The sequence below is a fragment of the Amblyomma americanum genome, chromosome 8 (genome assembly GCF_052857255.1).
Source record: "Amblyomma americanum isolate KBUSLIRL-KWMA chromosome 8, ASM5285725v1, whole genome shotgun sequence".
Classification (NCBI taxonomy): domain Eukaryota; kingdom Metazoa; phylum Arthropoda; class Arachnida; order Ixodida; family Ixodidae; genus Amblyomma; species Amblyomma americanum.
In genome coordinates, this window is record NC_135504.1 from 148,769,133 (window position 1) to 148,778,728 (window position 9,596).

The window sequence follows — 9,596 nt, forward strand, 5'->3', positions numbered from 1 at the left end:
GAGGTCGTAAACAAGCTTGCTTTCAGGAACTTTCAGCAAGAGATGCCAAAATGGTCCAGAATTGCTTACATGAACTTCTTGCGACTGGAAAGGCATCAATGTCAATTAAAAGTAAAATAGAATCTCCAGTGATGATTTCTGTGCTCATCATTCGTTTTAGTTTCGATTCAATACCGAAGTAACGGTAAGCCCTAGAGTTACCCATGCTTATCACGTTGCAATGTCTCGGTGTCCTGGCGTCGCGAGGCAGCTCAGAGGGGTACTTGCTCAGTATTTTGAGCAGCATGCTGACATGTGGAGCACAGACTGGTTTCACAGGTCAACCTAGCTAGATCGCTTGCCAGGGTGATTTGATCTCTCCTTGAGCCTGCTCTCGAGTCAAAGCTGCTCGCAGAGTGTTCTGCGCTTTTACTGCCCTCTGAGACATCATGTAGTCCTTTAATATTGCCTTTCACAGGTCCCAAACACTCTTTGCTTCGCTACAATTACCGTATATTTCGCTACCCGACAGGTTCACTTCAGCGGTCTCAGCACTAGCGAAATCTTCTTCACCTGAGTCCTTCAACAGTTTCCGTTACATAGGAGTCCGAACTGCTGGTGAAGTCTTCACCGCAATGTTAGGCCTGTGACGCGCTGCGTCCTCCGTCACTGCTGCGTTGCGATAATTGTTCAGTACAACCGTGAAAAGACTTCACCAATATGTCTTCAAGACAGTCCAGAACAGTCTCGGCAATCATTCTTCTTCTCTGTCGGTCTCCTACGTCGTGTAACTGCCGTCTGCACTCCTTCATTTTTTTCCACCGTATTATATCGTTGTTCCGGGCGAACAGACACGTATAACTCCGTTTTTTTTCGCTTATCACAGCATCAGAATTAAAATAAATGCAGTCACTCACCTCTCACGCTTAACCGCAACGTAGTAGATTCAAGGCAGCACTCACTTCGGCGGCTTTTCTCGGCGAAAGGGCGGGAAACGCAAAAGTAAAACGCATACAAAAAATTTCTCAACGTATAAGCCAAGCGAGTTTGTTTTTACTTTGTGATTGAACCTTTGGATTCTTCAAAATAAAACTCATTCACATATTATAATTATAAATTTTCAACTAGAAATTAGAGTTTGTTACAGGGATGAGTGACATGTCTTGGTAGTAATAAAATAAAATTTAACGACACTAGCCCCAGCCTAGTCAAGCATATCCGTGTTCTGCCGAGTGATCTGGAAACTCTTGCTAGGGCCCACCCTTGTGCTCATTATACCCTAGCGAATGTGTCGTTGTTCTTCAGTGCTTTCCGGTTATTCTTGAGCGGTGATGCGATTCTGTGCTTTCAAAGGCCTTCGGACCTGCTCTCGAGCGTTCTTCAATCTAGTGTGTTGCGTGCTCTAATGTCTCCTGTGTTGTCAAGACGAAATGAGGTCCACCACGAAGACGACTCGACGATGAGCCCGGGAAGAATATTTTTTCTTATGTTGATGACACTTTCGCAGCATACATTGACTGAAATTGGCTTTCAGTGCTCGGTCTGATACGTTTTGCGTAGTGGCTTGCGTTTTGTGCTGCGAATCTACGCATTTTTGCGACGTTTACTTCCTTTATTTATTTATACATACTTTATTCAGCATAAATAATGCACGATTTGGGCGCAGTAAAAAAAAAAAGCTGTGGCTTTCGTTCGTTTAAGCTCACATGAAGCATTGGCTCTCCCTCAAGCCCACTAATGACAAACCTAAGCTAACAACGCAATACCTTGCAACAGCAAATATTCGTATGTGTTATAATGCCATGCAGCGGTTCATATGGTCACAGTACTAGACATTTAAAGAGAAAAAATAACAGCTCTTGAAAATCAGTTCAGGAAAAACAATAATTGTCACTTAGTTCTGTTTTACTGTAGCAAACTAACTTCTTCAGGCGTAGTGGGGTTGGAAAAGAAGACAGCAATGCCCTCTCTTGAGATAAAATGTACTACTATTTGCTCGTCTGATCGAGATCGAGGCCTTGCGGGGTAATTCGGCACTCATGGGTGGTTGCAAAAGAAGTGAGAAGGTCATGTATGCACGGAACTGCAGTTCCAGTCATGTTGTCACATGTCACATTGGCCAGAACCCTATACACTGCTCAAAGAGGTGAAAAAGTATGCACTGGTTGGATAAAAAGCTGCTTGAACATGTCGGCACGGGCATAAAAGGTTGAAATATTCACACTGGTTCAGGGCCACCTAATCTGCTGCTCGCTATCGGTTGCTCAGCTGTAATGCTAAGGGCCTATGGTGAAGCACACTGCGGCATCACTACAGTGGAGGCTATGGTATTATGTCACAGCCGCTCGCCTATGCAGTGGGCATTGTGCCAGCTACAATAGATTACTGTTGTCTGCTCTGGCAACCAAATCAAAAACAGCTTTTCGCTGTCAAATTTTGCTGCTGCACAAACTGTGTGCATAAGAACAGCAAAAGTACTACGAATCTTAATATTCTGAAAAAATATTTCTATTGAAAAACCCTATTTCCAATATCAAAAATGTAAGCTTCGTCTGAAACAAAGATATCACGTGAGTATAGTTCGAAAGAAAATTTTGCCAGCTCGTGTACAGGAAATTTCACATTTGGAGGGGACACAGGCAGCAGCATTTCGATGGATGCAATATCGAAGATGCCCTCTTATGATGCCAGTGCACACACAAAAACGCCAGGTGGGCTAAATTCATCCAAAAGCCTCCACTGTGGTGTTTTTCGCTGCCTGAGTCACTTTGGGACGTTAAGCACAGGAGTGCTTGCTTTGAACCACTGCGTTCAAAGTACCAGCGCATCATACATGACTGCAGATCCAAAGAAAAATGCACAAGAGCACAGGAACGTGGAAATGGTGATTCACAGTGCTGCCGTATTGCCTTCCACTGCAGCAGTGATGAACGCAGTGGTGCTCTAAAGAGCATGGGCACGCCTCTTCCTTATCTAAGGGTTAAGCTGCCTGTAGACAGCATCTGAAAGGTTTAAATTGCCATATTTAGTACCCCCGTCTTCTGTAGTTACCATCAAACTTTTTATGGCTATACTCTTCACTGCAAAACACTATTAGCATGAACAAGCACGAGACATTTCTTATGAAAGCAAGTCATATGCTGCACTTTTCTCTTCTAGCCCATTTTTTAAAGAATCTGTTTGCACATCTGTTGCATACAAAATTGCACATCTGGTGCACTTTCTTTTACCGCATGTTGAAACAGTTTAACAAAATAATGGTGATTTAATTACTTTAATTTTTGTTGTACTAGGAAGTTAGCGGTAAATTTAGTTCAGATGTACAATACTGTAATTCTTTGCAAAGTTATAATACAGCTGTATAAATGCTATGCCTGGCAATTATCCTGGTTATATTTGCCAACATTTGATAATATAAACACCTCATTCACCTGTGGAAACGCAGCATGGCCTCAGGCTACGTGTGTTAGTTGTGAAAGGTGCTTTATATATAGTAATAGTACGAAATGGTAACGTACAAAGCTGTGTAATAACATATTTTGCCTGTGCATGCAGTCTATGGCAGGTATCATCTCAAATGTTACCTGTGAATTTCTTATAATGTACTGCACATCTCCTACCAAAAATTTTAATTTTAACCCAACGTTTCGAAGCCGACTTGGCTCCTTCATTTCATTTCATTTCATTTATTTACCTTCAGGGCCGTTAGGCGTTACAGAGAGGAGTGGGAATAACATATAAGTACAAAAAACAAAAACAGCAGCTAAAAAATTTGAATATAGTTAGAGCACACACTGATTTAAGATTAGTAACAGCACTATCAAAAGGCAGCATTACACAAAACAAACCACAAAAGAAAACAGCAGAAATAAAATAAAACATAGATATAGACAGAGGCTTATATAAAATTAGTAACAGCGTTTCGAAAGGCAACAGTATCGGTAATTTCAACAATATCGTGGGTGAAGGTGATTCCAGCTGACACAGGTTCTGGGTATGAATGAATCGTGAAAACATCTCGTGCGACAAGGAGGGATCCAAACTTTGTGGCGGTGATCCATGCGTGCTGAAATATATGATGGTCTTTTTAACAACCTCTCTTTAAGATAAGGATTATGATAAATTTTGTGAAAAGTACATAATGAAGCTATTGACCTGCGATGGGAAAGAAGCGGTAGGGAAAGGTCAGCGTTCGTGGCAGTTACACTACTAGTACGATGATAGTTGGAAAGTATGAAACTACAACCGCGGTTTTGAACTGATTCTAAGTCAGAAATGAGAGATTCGACCCCAGGGTTCCACACCGATGAAGCATATTCCAATTTAGAGCGGACCAAAGTTTTGTAAAGTAGTAGTTTTAATGAACTCGGTGCACATGAAAAATATCTGCGAAGGTATCCAAGGATGCGGTTAGCGTTATTTATAATGTAGTCAACATGAGGTTTCCAAGACAGGTTAGAAGAGACATGAACACCCAGATATTTATGAGACGACACAGTTTCAAGAGTGATGCCATTAATGCAGTAGGTAGAGTGTGTAGTAGACAGACGAGAAATGGGCAAATGCTTGCATTTAGTAATGTTTAGCTTCATATTTCACAGGTTACACCAATCCAGTACCTTGTTAATATCTGACTAAAGAACAGATGCATCATTATCGTCATTAATGTCGCGGTAAATAACAAAGTCATCGGCAAAAAGACAAACGGAAGACGATATAGTAGTGGGTAAGTCGTTTATATAAATGAGAAAGAGGAGGGGCCCAAGAACGGACCCCTGAGGCACACCAGAGCCAACAGGCGAGGAATCTGAATTGACGTTATTTGCTGTTACGAACTGACTTCGGTTTGAAAGAGAGCAATACAACCATGCAAGTAATGTGAAATCGATGTGAAGGCTGTTTAGTTTAAGAAAAAGAAGCTCATGAGAAAACTTGTCAAATGCTTTAGAAAAATTCATAAATATTGAATCAGCACGGGACCCGCGATCTAGAATGCAATGCAAGTCATTTGTGAAGCATATGAGTTGCGTTTCGCATGAAAATGATTTGCGGAAGCCGTGTTGGGCATTACTGAAAAAGCAATTGGATTCTAAAAAGGTAGCAAGATGAGAGTAGATGACATGGTCCATGATTTTACATGGAATGCTGATGATTGACACAGGGCGAAAGTTATCAGGGCAATGTTTATCGCCAGACTTGTGCAACGGAATCACCCTCCCAACCTTCCAGCCATTGGGAATACAGCCTGTTTCCAGAGACTGGTCAAACAGTTTGGTAAGGATCATTGAACTGTACATCTTTGTATTAACCAGAAATTTCGAATTAATGTTATCGACGCCACAGGAGGAAGAAATCTTAAGGTTCTCAATTATTCTCAGGATGCCAGTTGTGTCAAAAAGAATCGGATCCATGGGAAAAGCATCCAAGACCGGACACTCCTGATTGGTAAGGCAAACATTGCCAGAAAAAGCAGCAACAAAAACACTATTAAGAACACTAGCGCATTCATTAGGTGAATATGCAACGCCGTCAGAAGATGTAAGTAGTATTGACGAACTATCTTTCTGGTTCACAGTGTTCCAAAACAGTGTAGGGTTATTAATCAGCAGAGCAGGCAAAGTACTGTTAACGAAGGAGTCCTTAGCATTTTTCAGAGCTAATTTGTACTCAGCGGCCGCAGAAAGGTAACCGTCCCATCGTTGTTGCGAATTCGATGATTTGGCCGAGCGAAACAAACGTTTTTTCTTATTGGATAGCCTTTTTAAAATGTTATTAAACCACGGTGATTGGCTATTACACCGCAAAAGTCTTAGTGGCACAAATGTATTAGTGAGACGTTCAACAGTGTCCCTAAACAATTCCCAATTATTGTGGACAGAACGCTGTGAAAATTCTGGTAAATAACTGTTTAAGAAAAGAGCTAATTCACGATTAATGGCATCATAGTCCGCCCGTTTGTAATCTCTAATAGACTTGAAAATGCTCCGGCGATTAGGAATTTTAATTTTTACATCGAAATGAAGCAAGGAGTGATCACTAAGACCAGGTAAGTACGAGATTGAAGGGATAAGATCCGGCGCGTTGGTTAACACAAGGTCTAATACACTGGAACATGATGGCGTGACTCGAGTTGGCTTAGTAACTAGCAGCGAAAGGTTGAAATCCAAACAGGTTCGCAAAAAGTTATTGCATTCGGTAGAAAAGGGGCGAGGATACGGCAATGCATTAGCCCACACGATGCTGGGATAATTGAAGTCACCAGCAAGAAGGATTGCCGCACCCGGATAACGTACTGAGATCATGTTAAGAGCATCATGCAAATCGTCAACGAAAGTTGCACACGAAGACGGGGAACGGTAGCATATGCCCAGAATCAGTTTCCTGAAATGAACATGAAGTTCAACCCAAACCAACTCTAAGGTGTTAGAAAGACAGGGGCGACTGAGGGGCGACTGAGGGCAGTAGCTAGCGTGTTTAAGTATAGAGGGGAGGAGGGGTTCAAAAGAACGAAAGCTGTAATGCGCAAGGCGTGGGGGGGAGGAAGGGGGCGGGGGGTTAAGGCTGGTAGTCATGTTCTCGCACTGTGGGGAGGCGGTCAATGGCGACTTTTTTTCGTTGAGTTGAAGAGCGAAGTCCCTGGGCATATACTGGGGGCAGGTTTCCTTTTGTGCGGTTGATGTTGTTCGGGGTGGTTTTTATGTGCCAGTATTCCAGAAGGAGCCTTTTGTGATAATTTGTTTAGGTTCCGAGGATGCTGGTTTCTTCCAAGTTGATTCTATGCTCTGAGTCCTCGGAATGTTCGGCTAGAGGATTGCGCTCTCTTGCGAAGTTGCAGTACTTGCTGTTGGGCTAGTTGGTTCATCATAAAGTTGAATGACGCAAGGGAACGAACACAGGAAGACACAGAGACAGAAAGAGCGCCTACTACCAACTGAGTTTATTGCAGAAAACACCACCTTTATACGCCAGTACATTATCACCACCAGTGCGTTATCATAGCCAGGACAAGCTAACAAGAAAAAATATATATGTACAGAAGAATATTACATGTATGCATAAAAGCCAGAAAATTGCTACTCACAGAACAAGGCATGAAAAATTCGGACGTCGTTCTTATTTTGCCGAATTCTTTCTTTGAGATTTTTGGTTTCGCCGATGTAGCTTCGGTCGCAGTCGGCGGAAGGAATTTTGTAGACAATGCCTTGGACTCTTTCTGTCCGCTGCCGGTCTTTGGGAACAGGTAGGCAAAGCGCAACAGTGTTTTTGGACTTGTGCACAAACTTGAGACCCCCTTTTTTCATGATTTGGGCGATGGTTTCGCTGACACCTCCGACATAAGGTAGAGAGACGTATTTTGGTGGTGGTCTTGGTCTTTGTGCGTTGATCTCTTGGCGCATGTTGTCGTGTTTTTGAAGTCGAATGGTTTTTTGAATAAAGTTTTTTGGGTAGCCGTTCATGATGAGTTCTTTGAATATCGTGCGTTGTTCTTTTTTTTTGTCAATTTCTGTGCTGCAGTGTGTCTCAACTCTTCCGAACAACGTCTTCACCACTGATGCTTTATGGACTGTAAGGTGGTTCGGAGAGAAATGGAGATACCGGCCTGAGTGGGTTGGTTTGCGGTATACGGGGAATTGAAGGGTACTGTGGTTTCGGGATACGAGGGCGTCCGAAAACAGCAGGGACTTTTCTTTTTCTTGTTCCACCTCAAGCGTGAACTGAATATCAGGTTCTACGGAGTTTAATTGAGAAAGCAAACTGAATCTCAGCCCTTTTGGTGACGGCGAAGCAGTCGTCGACACACCTGAGGAAAATCTTTGGTTTCGGGTGAAATGAGTTGAGATCTCGTTGTTCGATGTCGTCAGTGCTTTTCTTCTTTTCGAGTCTTCGTCTGTTTCCGCGCTGGTCATTTCGAATCTTGTTCGATGTGTTCCATGGTTAAAAATTAAAATTTTGTTTTTTGTTGGAGATGCGCAGTTTATAATAAGTCTTCTAACCCAACCAGACAGTCATCTGTCAAAATGTTTAGTTTTCAACCTGTGAATTTCTGCTAGTGGAAAAACACATTTGCTATACAAACAATGGAAAAAGTGTTGAGAGAAATGCTTAATACTATTGGCAATATTGTCCTTTGGTTTAATTTGAACATTGAAATAACAAATTAAGCCCATCATTAGCACAATGTCCAGTTTGAATGTTAAACTAAACTTTACCATTCAACATATAATGTTAGTTGTTATTTTTGAACATTAGCGTAACATTGCGTTATAACATGTAATGTTATTGTAACATGCACAACATTTTTATAACATTTTTCCAATGTACGGTGCTACCTTGGGCTTGCTGCGGCTCCACGGCTTGACAGACAGGACCTCGTGTCGTAGCTCCTCCTCTCCGAGTTCGAAAGTACGAGGACCGACGAACAAGACATTAATGTTCTGCCGGGCAGGGTGTAATCATGCAAATAGTTCTTGCACCCTGGTGAGGCGTTACACAGTCATACATATCCTATTGAAAAATGTGTGCAGGTTTGAATAGGAGACAAATAGAATTATGGCACATTTCGTTTAACATTATAGGATGAAGCTTCCAAAGCGGTTCAGCCTTTGAGTGACTCCTTAGTGGGGAGCTCCGTGAATGCATTGCAGAAGTAAACTGGAATGACGTCCTCTCTGAATATAATCCTGACGTAGCTTATGACAAGTTCTTAAAAAAGTTTTTGTCTTTGTATAATTTCTGCTTTCCGAAAAAAAAGTTTTCATAGGTCAAAGAAAATCCGGAAACCATGGGCAACGTCAGAACTGCTACACCGCATTAAAAAGCGTGACCGGCTTTTCCGGAAATTTATCAAAAGCAAGCGCCCGGACGCGCTCGAAGCCTTTAAAAGGTATAGAAATCAAGTCACCAAAGAACTTCGTGCTGCTAGGAATCGTTACCACTATAATCTTTTAACTTCCTCGAATCAGCAATCAGGTCAGGTTTGGCGTAGATTGCACCAAATTTTCGGCAAATCTCCGGAGACGATCACAAAGCTAGATAATAATGGCGTAGAAATATCAGGGGAGAGATTAGCAAATACTTTCAATGACCACTTCCTTTCTCTGGCCTCAGTGTCGTCCGGTGGAGACTACTCAACTTTCATGAAACCTTCTTGCCCACAAGCTGTGTTTTTGGAGCCGGTCTCGGAAACTGAAATAATAACTACGTTTGCGAGCCTAAAAAACAGCACCTCCACTGACATAATGGGCCTTCAAGTGAAGCCTGTAAAACATGTAATAGACTTAATTGCCCATACATTGGTGCATATATTCAACATCTGCCTTTCATCAGGGGTGTTCCCCCGGAGTATGCAGTGTGCCAAGGTAACCGTAATATATAAAAAGGGCGACCGAAACAACCTTTCTAATTACCGTCCGATTTCAATACTTCCAGTTTTTTCGAAAGGACTTGAGAAAGTTATTCTCAAACGACTAACTTCTTTCACCGATCACTGTAACATCTTAGCTCCAGCGCAATATGGCTTCAGAAAAAATAGGTCCACTGAATTAGCGCTCCTTACGCAAAAAGAAATTATCCTGGAAACAAAAACAAAAACATGGTCCTTGGTGTCTTCCTTGACT